Source organism: Tachyglossus aculeatus, chromosome 4 (genome assembly GCF_015852505.1).
Source record: "Tachyglossus aculeatus isolate mTacAcu1 chromosome 4, mTacAcu1.pri, whole genome shotgun sequence".
NCBI classification, from domain to species: domain Eukaryota; kingdom Metazoa; phylum Chordata; class Mammalia; order Monotremata; family Tachyglossidae; genus Tachyglossus; species Tachyglossus aculeatus.
Genome location: NC_052069.1, coordinates 101,609,446 through 101,623,652, shown reverse-complemented (window position 1 = coordinate 101,623,652; position 14,207 = coordinate 101,609,446). Strand labels below are relative to the sequence as shown.

Below are 14,207 nucleotides of genomic sequence, written 5' to 3'. Positions count from 1 at the left end.
CCCAGCGGGCCCCGCGGCCGGTTGGTTTGCGCGCATGCGCCGAGGGCGAAGAGGTGGCTGAATTAATATGATTGACTGACTGAGGCGGAGCTGGGTGGAAGGGCCGCTTCCGGAACTACAACTCCCATCGGGCACCGCGTTCCCTTATTTTGCGCGCATGCGCCGGGGGCTCGGAGGCGGCTGAATAAATACGATTGAATGAGGCGGAGCTGGGTGGAAGGTCCGCCTCCGGCACTCCAACTCCCAGCGGCCCCCGCGGCCGGTTGGTTTGGGCGCATGCGCCGGGGGCGCGGAGGCGGCTGACCGGGCTGAGGAGAGGAGCAGTCGGGGGCCGCGGGGCAGCGGGCGAGGGGGCGGGCGACCGAAGGAGAGGCAGCGGAGGAAACCGGGAGGGCTCCCCGACCGCGGAGGGTCCCGCCGCCGGCCCGGGCCCGAGCCTCATCCCGTCGGTGAGTGACGGCCGGTTCTCCGGCACGGCCCCACACGCTGGGGCCTAGCGCCGCGCCGCCGCCCGCCCGACCGACCCGTCCCATCGCCTCAGCCGGGCTCGGCCGTGCGGCGCCCCAGCACCTCGGGCCCTCATTCATTCATTCATTCATTCATTCAGTCAGTCGTATTGTTTGAGCGCTTCCTGTGTGCAGAGCACTGCACTAAGCGACTCTGTGGAAAGAGCCCGGGCTTTGGAGTCAGAGGTCGTGGGTTCGAATCCCGGCTCCGCCCCTTGTCAGCTGGGTGACTTTGGGCAAGTCACTTCATTCATGGGTTCGAATCTTGGGCAAGTCATTCGTTCATTCATTCATGGGTTCGAATCTTGGGCAAGTCGCTTCATTCATTCATTCGTTCGAATTTTGGGCAAGTCCCTTCATTCATTCATTCATGGGTTCGAATCTTGGGCAAGTCACTTCATTCATTCATTCATGGGTTCGAATCTTGGGCTAGTCCATTCATTCATTCATGGGTTCGAATCTTGGGCTAGTCCCTTCATTCATTCATGGGTTCGAATCTTGGGCTAGTCCATTCATTCATTCATTCATTCATGGGTTTGAATCTCGGGCAAGTCACTTCATTCATTCATTCATTCATGGGTTCGAATCTTGGGCAAGTCACTTCATTCATTCATTCGTTCGAATTTTGGGCAAGTCACTTCATTCATTCATGGGTTCGAATCCCGGATCCGCCACTTGTCAGCTGGGTGACTTTAGGCAAGTCACCTCGTTCATTCATTCATGGGTTCGAATCTTGGGCAAGTCACGTCATTCATTCATTCATGGGTTCGAATCTTGGGCAAGTCACTTCATTCATTCATTCGTTCGAATTTTGGGCAAGTCCCTTCATTCGTTCATTCATGGGTTCGAATCTTGGGCCAGTCACTTCATTCATTCATTCATGGGTTCGAATCTTGGGCAAGTCACTTCATTCATTCATGGGTTCGAATCTTGGCAAGTCACTTCATTCATTCATGGGTTCGAATCTTGGGCATCACTTCATTCATTTATTCAGTCGTATTGATTAAGCGCTTACTGTGTGCAGAGCACTGCACTAAGCGACTCTGTGGAAAGAGCCCGGGCTTTGGAGTCAGAGGTCATGGGTTCAAATCCCGCCTCCGCCGATTGTCAGCTGTGGGACTTTGGGCAAGTCACCTCATTCATTCATTCATGGGTTCGAATCTTGGGCAAGTCAATTCATTCATTCATTCATGGGTTCGAATCTTGGGCTAGTCACTTCATTCATTCATTCATGGGTTCGAATCTCGGGCAAGTCACTTCATTCAGTCGTATTGATTGAGGGCTTCCTGTGTGCAGAGCACTGCGCTAAGCGCTTGGGAAGCAGCGTGGCTCGGTGGGAAGAGCCCGGGCTTTGGAGTCAGAGGTCATGGGTTCGAATCCCCCCTGCGCCAATTGTCAGCTGTGGGACTTTGGGCAAGTCTCCTCATTCATTCATTCATGAGTTCGAATCTCGGGCAAGTCACTTCATTCATTCATTCAGTCGTGCTGATTGAGTGCTTCCTGTGTGCAGAGCACTGCGCTAAGCGCTAGGGAAGCAGCGTGGCTCGGTGGGAAGAGCCCGGGCTTTGGAGTCAGAGGTCTTGGGTTCGAATTCCGGCTCCGCCCCTTGTCAGCTGGGTGACTTTGGGCAAGGCACCTCATTCATTCATTCATGGGTTCGAATCTTGGGCAAGTCACTTCATTCATTCATGGGTTCGAATCTTGGGCATGTCACTTCATTCATGGGTTCGAATCTTGGGCAAGTCACTTCATTCATTCATTCATTCATTCATGGGTTCGAATCTTGGGCAAGTCCATTCATTCATTCATGGGTTCGAATCTCGGGCAAGTCACTTCAGTCGTATTGATTGAGGGCTTACTGTGTGCTGAGCACTGCGCTAAGCGCTTGGGAAACAGTGTGGCTCGGTGGGAAGAGCCCGGGCTTTGAAGTCAGAGGTCATGGGTTTGAATCCCGGCTCCGCCCCTTGTCAGCTGGGTGACTTTGGGCAAGTCACCTCATTCATTCATTCATGGGTTCGAATCTTGGGCAAGTCACTTCATTCATTCATTCATGGGTTCGAATCTTGGGCAAGTCACTTCATTCATAGGTTCGAATCTTGGGCAAGTCACTTCATTCATTCAGTCAGTCATATTGATTGGGCGCTTCCTGTGTGCAGAGCACTGCGCTAAGCGCTTGGGAAGCAGCGTGGCTCAGTGGGAAGAGCCCGGGCTTTGGAGTCAGAGGTCACGGGTTCGAATCCCACCTCCGCCAATTGTCAGCTGTGGGACTTTGGGCAAGTTGCCTCATTCATTCATTCATTCATGGGTTCGAATCTTGGGCAAGTCCATTCATTCATTCATTCAGTCGTATTGATTGAGCGCTTCTTGTGTGCAGAGCACTGCGCTAAGCGCTTGGGAAGCAACGTGGCTCGGTGGAAAGAGCCCGGGCTTTGGAGTCAGAGGTCATGGGTTCGAATCCCACCTCCGCCAATTGTCAGCTGTGGGACTTTGGGCAAGTCGCCTCATTCATTCATTCATTCACTCATGGGTTCGAATCTTGGGCAAGTCACTTCATTCATTCACTCATGGGTTCGAATCTTGGGCAAGTCACTTCATTCATTCATTCATGGGTTCGAATCTTGGGCAAGTCACTTCATTCATTCATTCATGAGTTCGAATCTTGGGCAAGTCACTTCATTCATTCATTCATAGGTTCGAATTTTGGGCAAGTCACTTCATTCATTCATTCAGTCGTATTGATTGAGCGCTTCCTGTGTGCAGAGCACTGCGCTAAGCGCTTGGGAAGCAGCGTGGCTCGGTGGGAAGAGCCCGGGCTTCGGAGTCAGAGGTCATGTGTTCGAATCCCCCCTCCGCCAATTGTCAGATGGGTGACTTTGGGCAAGTCACTTCATTCGTTCATTCATTCATTCAATCGTATTGATTGAGCGCTTACTGTGTGCAGAGCACTGGACTAAGCGCTTGGGAAGTACAAGTTGGGAACATATAGAGATGGTCCCTACCCAGCGGCGGGCTCACAGTCTAGAAGGGGGAGACAGAGAACAAAACCAAACATATTAACAAAATAAAATAAATAGAATAAATATGTACAAGTCAAATAGAGTAATTAATATGTACATAACATATATACAGGTGCTGTGGGGAGGGGAAGGAGGTAAGGTGGGGGGGATGGAGAGGAGGAAGGAGGGGGCTTAGTGTGGGAAGGCCTCCTGGAGGAGGTGAGCTCTCAGTAGGGCTTTCAAGGGAGGAAGAGAGCTAGCTTGGCGGATGTGCGTCTCCCTGTATATATGTTTGTACACGTTTATTTCTCTATTTACTTTACTTGTACATATTTCTTCTATTTATTTTATTTTGTTAATATGTTCTGTTTTGTAGTCTGTCTCCCCCTTCTAGACTGTGAGCCCGCTGTTGGGTAGGGACCGTCTCTATATGTTGCCAACTTGTAATAATAATAATAATGGTGGTATTTGTTAAGTGCTTACTATGTGCAAAGCACTGTTCTAAGCGCTGTGGGGGGGCTACAAGGTGATCAGGTTGTCCCACTTGGGGGCTCACAGTCTTAATCCCCATTTTACAGATGAGGTCACTGAGGCACAGAGAAGTGGCTTGCCCAAGGTCACACAGCTGACAGGTGGCGGAGTTGGGATTCGAACCCGTGACCTCTGACTCCCAAGCCCGGGCTCTTTCCACTGAGCCACGCTGCTTCCCCAAGCGCTTAGTACAGTGTTCTGCACACAGTAAGCGCTCAATCAGTGCGATTGAATGAATGAATCTCCCTGGAGGAGCCCGTCGTTGGGGAGGGGACCGTCTCTCCCTGTCATCATCATCATCAATCGTATTGATTGAGCGCTGACTGTGTGCAGAGCACTGTACTAAGCGCTTGGGAAGTACAAGTTGGTAACATATAGAGACAGTCCCTACCCAGCAGTGGGCTCACAGTCCGACTTGTCCTTCCCAAGCGCTTAGTGCAGTGCTCTGCACGCTGTCAGAGCTCAAATCAATAAGATGGGATGAGTGAGTGAATGAATCTGTTGCCGAATTGTACTCTCCCAAGTGCTTAGTACAGTGCTCCGCACACAGTAAGCACCCGATTAATACGATGGACTGAGTGAATGAATCTCTTGTCGAATTGTACTCTCCCAAGCGCTTAGTCCAGTGCTTTGCACACAGTCAGCGCTCAATCAATACGATGGGATGAATGAGTGACTCTGTGGCCGACTTGTCCTTCCCAAGCGCTTAGTCCAGTGCTCCGCGCTCAGTAAAGGCGATTGAATGAATGAGTGAATGAATCTGTTGCCAAATTGTACTCTCCCAAGCGCTTAGTCTAGTGCTCTGCACACAGTAAGCGCTCAATAAATACGATGGAATGAATGAATGAATCTGTTGGCGAATTGTACTCTCTCAAGCGCTTAGTTCAGTGCCTTGCACACAGTAAACGCTCAGTTAATACGATGGAATGAGTGAATGAATGTGTTGCCGAACCGTACTCTCCCAAGCGCTTAGTCCAGTGCTTTGCATACAGTAAGCGCTCAATAAATACGATCAAATGAATGAATCTGTTTCCGAATTGTACCCTCCCAAGCTCTTAGTCCAGTGCTCTGCACACAGTGAGCGCTCAATATATACGGTGGAATGAATGAGTGAATGAATCTGTTGCCGAATTGTCCTCTCCCAAGCGCTTAGTCCAGTGCTCTGCACACAGTAAGCGCTCAATAAAGACGATGAAATGAATGAATCTGTTGCCGAATTGTACTCTCTCAAGCGCTTAGTCCAGTGCTCTGCACACAGTAAGTGCTCAATAAAGACGATGGAATGAATGAATCTGTTGCCGAATTGTACTCTCCCAAGCGCTTAGTTCAGTACTCCGCATACAGTAAGCGCTCAATAAACACGATTGAATGAATCTTGTCGAATTGTACTCTCCCAAGCGCTTAGTTAAGTGCCTTGCACACAGTAAGCGCTCAAGAAATTCGATTGAATGAATGTGTGTATATGTATATTCTATTTTTATTGATGCCTGTTTCCTTGCTTTGATGTACTTCCCCAGCGCTTAGTTCAGTGCTGTGCACACAGTAAGCGCTCAATAAATACGACTGAATGAATGAATGTGTATATAGCTGTAATTCTATTTACTTATATCGATGCCTGTTTACTTGTTTTGATGTACTTCCCCAGCGCTTAGTTCAGTGCTCTGCACACAGTAAGCTCTCAATAAATACGATTGAATGAATGTATATATATATCTATATTCTATTTTTATCGATTCCTGTTTGCCAGCTCGTTGCCAACTTGTACTTCCCAAGCGCTTAGTACAGTGCTCTGCACACAGTAAGTGCTCAATAAATACGATTGATTGATTGTTTCTTTGCTTTGATGTATTGTACTTCCCCAAGCACTTAGTTCAGTACTCTGCACACAGTAAGTGCTCAGTAAATATGCTTACTGCATTTATGGTAAGTTGAATGAATGAATGTGTTGCCGATTTGTCCCTCCCAAGCGCTTAGTCCAGTGCTCTGCACATGGTAAGTGCTCAATAAATACAATTGAATGAGTGAATGAATCTGTTGCCTAATTGTACTCTCTCAAGCGCATAGTCCAGTGCTCTGCACACAGTAAGCGCTCAGTAAATACGATGGAATGAATGAATGAATCTGTTGCCGAACTGTACTCTCCCGAGCGCTTAGTCCAGTGCTTTGCACACAGTAAGCACTCAATCAGTACGATGGAATGAATGAATGAATTTGTTGCCGATTTGTCCCTCCCAAGCACTTAGTTCAGTGCTCTGCACACAGCGCTCAATAAATATGATTGAATGAATGTGTATATAGCTGTAATTCTATTTACTTATATCGATGCCTGTTTACTTGTTTTGATGTACTTCCCCAGCGCTTAGTTCAGTGCTCTGCACACAGTAAGCGCTCAATAAATACGATTGAATGAATGTGTATATATCTATATTCTATTTTTATTGATGCCTTTTTCCTTGCTTTCATGTATTGTACTTCCCCAAGCACTTAGTTCAGTGCTCTGCACACAGTAAGCGCTCAATAAATACGATTGAATGAATGTGTATATATCTATATTCTATTTTTATTGATGCCTGTTTCCTTGCTTTGATGTATTGTACTTCCCCAAGCACTTAGTTCAGTGCTGTGCACACAGTAAGCACTCAATAAATGCAATTGAATGTGTATATATCTATATTCTATTTTTATTGGTGCCTGTTTCCTTGCTTTGATGTATTGTACTTCCCCAAGCACTTAGTTCAGTACTCTGCACACAGTAAGCGCTCAGTAAACACTCTTACTGCATTTACGGTAAGTTGAATGAATGAATGTGTATGTATCTGTAATTCAGTTTATTTATATTGATGCCTGTTTACTCGTTTTGATGTATTGTACTTCCCCAAGCGCTTAGTTCAGCGCTCTGCACACAGCAAGCACTCAGTAAGTACGGTTGAATAAATGAACGAATGAATGTGTATATAGCTGTAATTCTGTTTATTTATATTGATGCCTGTTTACTTGTTTTGATGACTGTCTTCCCGCTTCTAGGCTGTGAGCCCGGTGAGGGCAGGGATTGTCTCTGCTGCTGAATTGGACTTTCCAAGTGCTTAGTCCAGGTGCTCTGCACACAGTTAGCGCTCAATAAATACAATTGAATGAATGAATGAATGAAGATCCAGCTTATGCCCCAGGCCTTGCTCCTGACTTCATGTTGAAGGGCTGGCAGCCGCTCGGAATTCATTTACTTTTTCATGTGCTTCTAGTCACGCACCTGCTCCCTTCCCCACAGCACATCTGAATATATCTGTTTATATCTGTAATTTACCTATTTATATTAATACATTCACTCAGTTGTATTTATTGAGTGCTTACTGTGTGTAGAGCACTGTCCTAAGTGCTTGGGAAAGCACAATGCAGCAATAGAGACCATCTCTGTCTGTCTACCCTTCTAAGCTGTAAGATCATTGTGGACAGGGAATATGTAATTCTATTTATATTGATTCCTGTTTGTTTTGATGTCTGTCTCCCCAACTTTAGACTGTTAGCTCTGTGTGGGCAGGGATTGTCCCTCTTTCCTGTTGAATTGTACTTTCCAAATGTTTAGTACAGTGCTTTGCAGTCATTAAGCGCTCAAAACCAATTGAATATTTGAATGAATGTTATATTGTAATCTCCCAAGTGCTGAGTGCTGTGCTTCGCACACAAGCGCTCAGTAAATACGATTGTTATTATTTTTAGTCCCGATTATTTTTTTTCTTCTGACATTTGAGGGCTAAAAGGATTCCACGTGCTGTCCAACTTCACCATTGAACCTGGCCCTTTGAGCAGACACAACACAAACAGAAGGAATCCTGAGACGGTGTCTAAGTGAAAACGGGCCGTTTCTCCTTAACCACTGTCACGAAGAGAAATTCGGTCATTGGTTTTGGTTGGAGTGGACTCGGGAAAACCTTGGAAGGATCTTTGGAAGACGTGAATAGGGTTTTAAAGGCAAGGGGGTTTATTTGAGAGGCACCAAGGAAGAAAGGGATGGAGGCGAGGCCAGTGAGAGTTTTGGCTGGAGTATAAATTCGATATTTTGGAGTTGAAGCTGAAATCTAGGCAGTGTCTTGGAGGGCTAAAGGAAGGAAGACCCAAGAAACTTTCATTTGATTTGTGGGGGGGTAACTCATAATTCTTTGAATTGGAGGAGTAGGAGTTGCAGAAATGGGAAATGGAAATCACTCTGGCACAAATAACATTTTGTCCTAAAACTGCTTTGGCTTCTAAAGGTTGGCCCTTACGTAAGGGAAGGGAGTTTCAGTAGCTTGTAAGGCTTTATGTTAGCCGAATTGGAAACTCACGGTTACAATTCTTAAATGAGTTGCCTTTAATTTACGTTGATATTAAGGCCATAATTTACCAACAATATTTAAATGGTTTTATTTATTTTCTTTCTCTTCACATGCACCAAGTAACTAGGAAGTAAATAGAGCCATTTTCTGAAAATTCCCTTTTAACGGCTGAAGTTTTCTTGGATTTTCTACTTTTATAAACAGGCTTTCAGTTTTAAACTTTTCCACTGTGACCTAAAGTATATTTTCAAATTCTGAATAATTTGAAAATTACAACTGTCAGAAGAGAAACCATTTGCATCTTGACCCCCTTTTAGACTGTGAGCCCACTGTTGGGTAGGGACTGTCTCTATGTGATGCCAATTTGTACTTCCCAAGCGCTTAGTACAGTGCTCTGCACATAGTAAGCGCTCAATAAATACGATTGATTGATTGATTGAGGAAGAATTTAATTTTCTTTGCAGTGATTAATATATAGAAAACACTGCATTATTTTCCAGAGGGTAATACATAATAGAGGGTGATTGAATAGCGCTGATTTCACTCAAATGGTTTTATAGGCATTGCCAAATTTTTATGTGTGTACTTTTTAAAATTAGGTCTCCTAACGTCATGCTTAACAAAAAGGCATTTTGAATAACATTTGTACGGAGAAACGTTTACCCAGAACTGTTTCTCTTTAGTTCCTGTAATACTCCTTAGTACATCATTGGTACATAATTAGCTGCCGTGAAGGTATAGACCTTCCCAGCTTTCTTTAATGGCATGGAAAAGTGAAGATTTTGTAAATGCAGCTATTTCTTTCCTAAATACTTGTAGCAGTTACTAGACTCTGAGACTTTCCCAGAGACACTTTGCTACCAGGTGGGTGTTCGAAAGTGATTGTAGTTGAGCTGCAAAATTCTTAAAATGATTGGATTGGTCCCTGAAAACAAAAAACAACCCAGAACTGCACAGGGATCATGAAGAAGCTGTCTGTCTTTCATTTGAATTAATTTTCTCGGGGCCATAACCACTCTAGGATTTTTAAAATGTTATAAATTGGGCCTGCTTCTATTTTATGTGCTAAATGAATGTTACCTCTGAGGCTTAATTGCAGAGTTTTTTTTTTGTGGGGGAACCTCGAGTTTGCCTTCTTGTCTTTCACTTTGGTTTTAAAGTCAGATGGTAGCTACACATGAAGCGATGTTACTGCAGTAACCAATATTTATGTGTGACTTAAATTCCCTTGTGTTGGTCACGTTTAGCTTTTCTTTTTGAGGAGAGCAGTCTGAGCCTTTTAAAAAAAATCCTTGTACATAAAATCAATGTTTTTTTTCTTTTTAATTAGCAAGTTGCATAGATCTCTTGAATGTTATTATTTGGAAATGATGGGAAATTGCCAGGGAGAAGAGTAAGCCTTCCTGTGACTAATCTAACTTTGGAAAATGTTATATGAAAATAACGCCGGTAGTTTTGCCAGTTGGATTTTAAAGTATGTGACATTTTGATAGAAAGTATGAGTCAAAAGATAAAAGTATTAAGTTAGAAATTATGGAGAGAGACTTGCTGACATTGTTGTTCATAAACGTCTGGAGCACTTGCTGTAATAAAATGAAGATCTTAGTTGTCCCAATAAGGAGAATTGTTAGCATTTTTAAGAACTTCAGAAGCAGTAGCCAGGTGTGCGGGAATGATCGTTGCTTTCTAAGGAAGGTTAAATATCCCAAAAATTTTGAAGTTATTTCAGAAAATGATTTATGTGAAATCTTTAGTTATATTTCTTTTTGAAAGAAGTTCTACTTAGAACCTTTTCTTGCCTGGCTGGTATTTTCTCATATCCAGTGTGTGGAGGTTTACTGTTCCTGTTTTTCAAGTGGGAGAAGTTTGTTTGGGAGCCAACCCTGGGTTGTTTTCTTTGTTGTGGCAAAGGTCCAATTTTGCCTTGCCCACATTGAAGTGCCTTAACTTGCACTGGAAGCTGAATTTTATGTACTCAGGTTTCTGACAACTATCCTGATCAGGAAATTCCAATGTTTTTTATTGCCATTAGGGAGCAGGTCCTGATAGATTTAAAAACCTGCAACTCTTTAAAAAGGATGTTTGGAATGAGCACTGGTTTTCTTATTTTTTAGGCCGAGATCCAACTTTCTGTTTATTTAGAAATCATGACCCCGCTAAGTGTGTGTTGAATCAGTTAAGGATGTTGTCGAAATAGAAAAGAAATGTTTATTGTGTGATATGTGTTCTCCCACTGAGATCTTGTAGAAGCAGTTTAAAACACGTGGGTAACAAAAAGTTGCCCTGTGAGTATCGAATTCAGAAATATGCCTCTTAAAGGAGCTTGTAACTCGGACTGAATAATCGGGTTGGAATTCATTGTCGTATTGAATGCTTACTGTATGAAGAGCACTGTACTAAGCGCTTGGGAGAGTACAATACAACAATAAACACACATTCCCTGCCCACAACAAGCTTACAGCTGCATGTTTTCTCAAAATACCCTTTTCACCAGAGTAGTAATTTCCTGTAGGCCAAAGTGGAGTTCTAGGGTGGTATAATAATAATAATAATAATAATATTAAGGTTATACTATATGCCAAGCACTGTGCTAAGTCCTGGGGAGATAGAGGCTAATCAGATTGGACCTAGGCCCGGTCCCACGTGGGCTCATAGTCTAAGGGGGAAGGAGAACAGGCAGTTTAACCCCTTTTATAGATGAGGCAACTGTGGCTCGATTTCACTAGCAGGTGGTTCCAGTGCCCACAGAGTGACTTCCGCATGTCCTGGTTGAATCACACCTGTTCAGCCACATTACAGTCACGCATTTGCAAAGATCACGGTCGCCCCACCCCAAGGAAGTCCAGAATGAAAGGAGACCCTGACCACTCAACCTCAGGCCAAAGCCTGGCTGGCTTTTTTGTTTCTCAGCCAGGCCTGGTCCTATGGCCAACTAAGGCTCTTCAAGCCAAAACATCTACTTTTAATCTAAGTAATGAGCATTGATAGTTAAAGGGAGTGAGGTTTTCGCTTAGCATTCAGAGGGTCTCGGTAAGTTGCTTCTTGATTCCTTGAAGTATGTTTCTCCTGAAGGAAAATGTCTGCCAGTCTCTTTTCTCGGTCAGGGCCGAGATGAAAAGATGAAAGAGAAAATCATGTCTTTATGAGACATTCTCTACTAAGCCCTCCTTTCCTGACTCCAGGCTTGGGAGTCAGAGCACCAGGGTTCTAATTGTGGTTCCGCCACTTACCTGCTGTGTGATCTTAGGCAAGCCACTTAACTTCTCTGTGCCTCTCTTCCCTCACCTGCAAAATGGGGATATAATCCCTGTGCTTCCTCCTTCTTAGACTGTGAGCCCCATGTCCATGGGACTTTATTATCTTATATCTACCCCAGTGCTTAGTACAGTGTTTGGCACTTTGGAAGTGCTTACAAATACCTCAATTATTATAATTTCCCCATTTTCCCTCCTATTCTATTGCTTATGCACTTGGATCTGTTCCCTTTAAGCACTTGATATTTATCTCACCCCCAGCCCCATGGTGCTTTTGTATGTATCCTTATACACTACCCTCTCCCCTAGCTGCAGTTTAACATCTTTCTTCCCCCTCTAGACTATAAGCGCTTTGTGGGCTGGAGTTGTGTCTACCAATATTATTGTATTGTACTCCTAAGCATTTAGTGCAATGTCCTGCACACAGTAAGCGCTTAATAAATTCAATGGATTGATTGAAGTTTATTTAGAAGTTCCATGTAGAGAGCTAGCTCTTTTCCTCCCTTCAAGGCCCTACTGAGAGCTCACCTCCTCCAGGAGCCCTTCCCAGACTGAGCCCCTTCCCTCCTCTCCCCCTCATCCCCCTCTCCATCCCCCCATCTTACCTCCTTCCTTTCCCCACAGCACCTGTATATATGTATATATGTTTGTACATATTTATCACTCTATTTATTTTACTTGTACATATCTATTCTATTTTATTTTGTTAGTATGTTTGGTTTAGTTCTCTGTCTCCCCCTTTTAGACTGTGAGCCCACTGTTGGGTAGGGACTGTCTCTATATGTTGCCAATTTGTTCTTCCCAAGCGCTTAGTACAGTGCTCTGCACATAATAAGCGCTCAATAAATACGATTGATGATGATGATGAGATCACTTTAAATTGGGTCAATGGGACCAGTGGGAAAGGTCATCATTATGAGGGTTTTTTTGTAATTATTAACAGCAGTAGTATTTAGTGAGTGCCCACTGGTTACTTGGGAAGGACAAAGCAGAGAAGTGATACATTTCCTGCCCACAAGGAGTTTATGCTATAATGGGGGTAATCAGAAATAAGCGCATTTATAAGTAGAGTAATCAAAACAAGTAATTGAATGTACAGTTGACTAGCATAGACACAAAACTCATTAGAAGCCCACTGTTGGGTAGGGACTGTCTCTATATGTTGCCAACTTGTACTTCCCAAGCGCTTAGTACAGTGCTCTGCACACAGTAAGCGCTCAATAAATACGACTGATTGATAAAATGCCCCGTGGTCTATTCGATGTGGGCTGTTGGGGAATTGATCAGGGGAAGAGGTGGGATTTTAGGAGGGCATTGAATGTGGGGCGCGCTGAGGTCTGCCACTTTTGGGGACGGAGAGATCCGGTTGGCAGAACAGCACCGATGAGGGGACGGAGGCGGAAGAGGACGGAGTGAGGTTCAATTAGACGGTTAGCTTGAGAGGAAAGAAGAGTTACAAGCTGAGGAGTAGCAGGTGACCAGAGCAGATGTGTTAGAGTTGGTTGAGAGCCTTGAAGCAGAATGTGAGGTGTTCTTGAAGCCTGTGGAGAGGTGTGTGCTGAGCTTTCCTCTGGACTGGAATCTCGTTGTGGGCAGAGAGTGTGTCTACTTAAATCTGTTGTATTGTTCTCTTCCAAGCGCTTAGTACGGTGCTCTGCGCACAGTAAGTGCTCAGTGAATATCATTGGTGGATTTGATTGATGATGATCCTCGCGGCAGTATACGGTTTAGATTGGAGTGGGGAGAGTCCGGAGGCTGGGAGACCGGTGAGGAGGCTAGTGCAGTGATCTAGTGACCGTGTGACTAGAGCTTGCACCAGAGTTGTAGCTGTTTGGGTGGAGAGGAAGGGAAAGGGCAGGGAAATATGGTGCAGGAAGAGAGGAGACTTTAGTATACTGTGTGATTTGTGGAATATTTGTGTCCCTCAAGTCTGATCGATCAATTAATGGTATTGATTGAGCACTCACTGTGTGCAGAGCGCTGTATTAAGCACTTGGGAGAGTACAGTACAAAAGAGTTGGCGGACACTGTGTGATTTGTGGAATATTTGTGTCCCTCAAGTCTGATCGATCAGTTAATTGTATTGATTGAGCACTCACTGTGTGCAGAGCGCTGTATTAAGCACTTGGGAGAGTACAGTACAAAAGAGTTGGCAGACACTATGTGATTTGTGGAATATTTGTGTCCCTCAAGTCTGATCGATCAACTAATGGTATTTATTGAGCACTCACTGTGTGCAGAGCGCTGTATGAAGCACTTGGGAGAGTACAGTACAAAAGAGTTGGCGGACACTGTGTGATTTGTGGAATATTTGTGTCCCTCAAGTCTGATCGATCAATTAATGGTATTGATTGAGCACTCACTGTGCGCAGAGCGCTGTATTAAGCACTTGGGAGAGTACAGTACAAAAGAGTTGGCGGACACTGTGTGATTTGTGGAATATTTGTGTCCCTCAAGTCTGATCGATCAGTTAATGGTATTGATTGAGCACTCACTGTGCGCAGAGTGCTGTATTAAGCACTTGGGAGAGTACAGTACAAAAGAGTTGGCAGACACTGTGTGATTTGTGGAATATTTGTGTCCCTCAAGTCTGATCGATCAATTAATGGT

General features: G+C 44.5%; 1 protein-coding gene across 9 annotated transcripts in view; it reads left to right on the top strand.

Moving 5' to 3' along the window:
• The first annotated feature begins 360 nt into the window (after positions 1-360).
• Positions 361-14,207, top strand: part of GAPVD1 (GTPase activating protein and VPS9 domains 1) — a 72,371-nt gene continuing 58,524 nt past the window's right edge. For 7 of the 9 annotated variants that reach the window (XM_038745756.1, XM_038745757.1, XM_038745754.1 and 4 more), the window contains exon 1: positions 361-449. The gene's annotated coding sequence lies outside the window, so the exon portion shown is untranslated. Of the gene's footprint in view, positions 450-7,912; positions 7,982-14,207 lie in introns of those variants that run through there. The other 2 variants (XM_038745752.1, XM_038745751.1) reach the window with 2 other exon arrangements.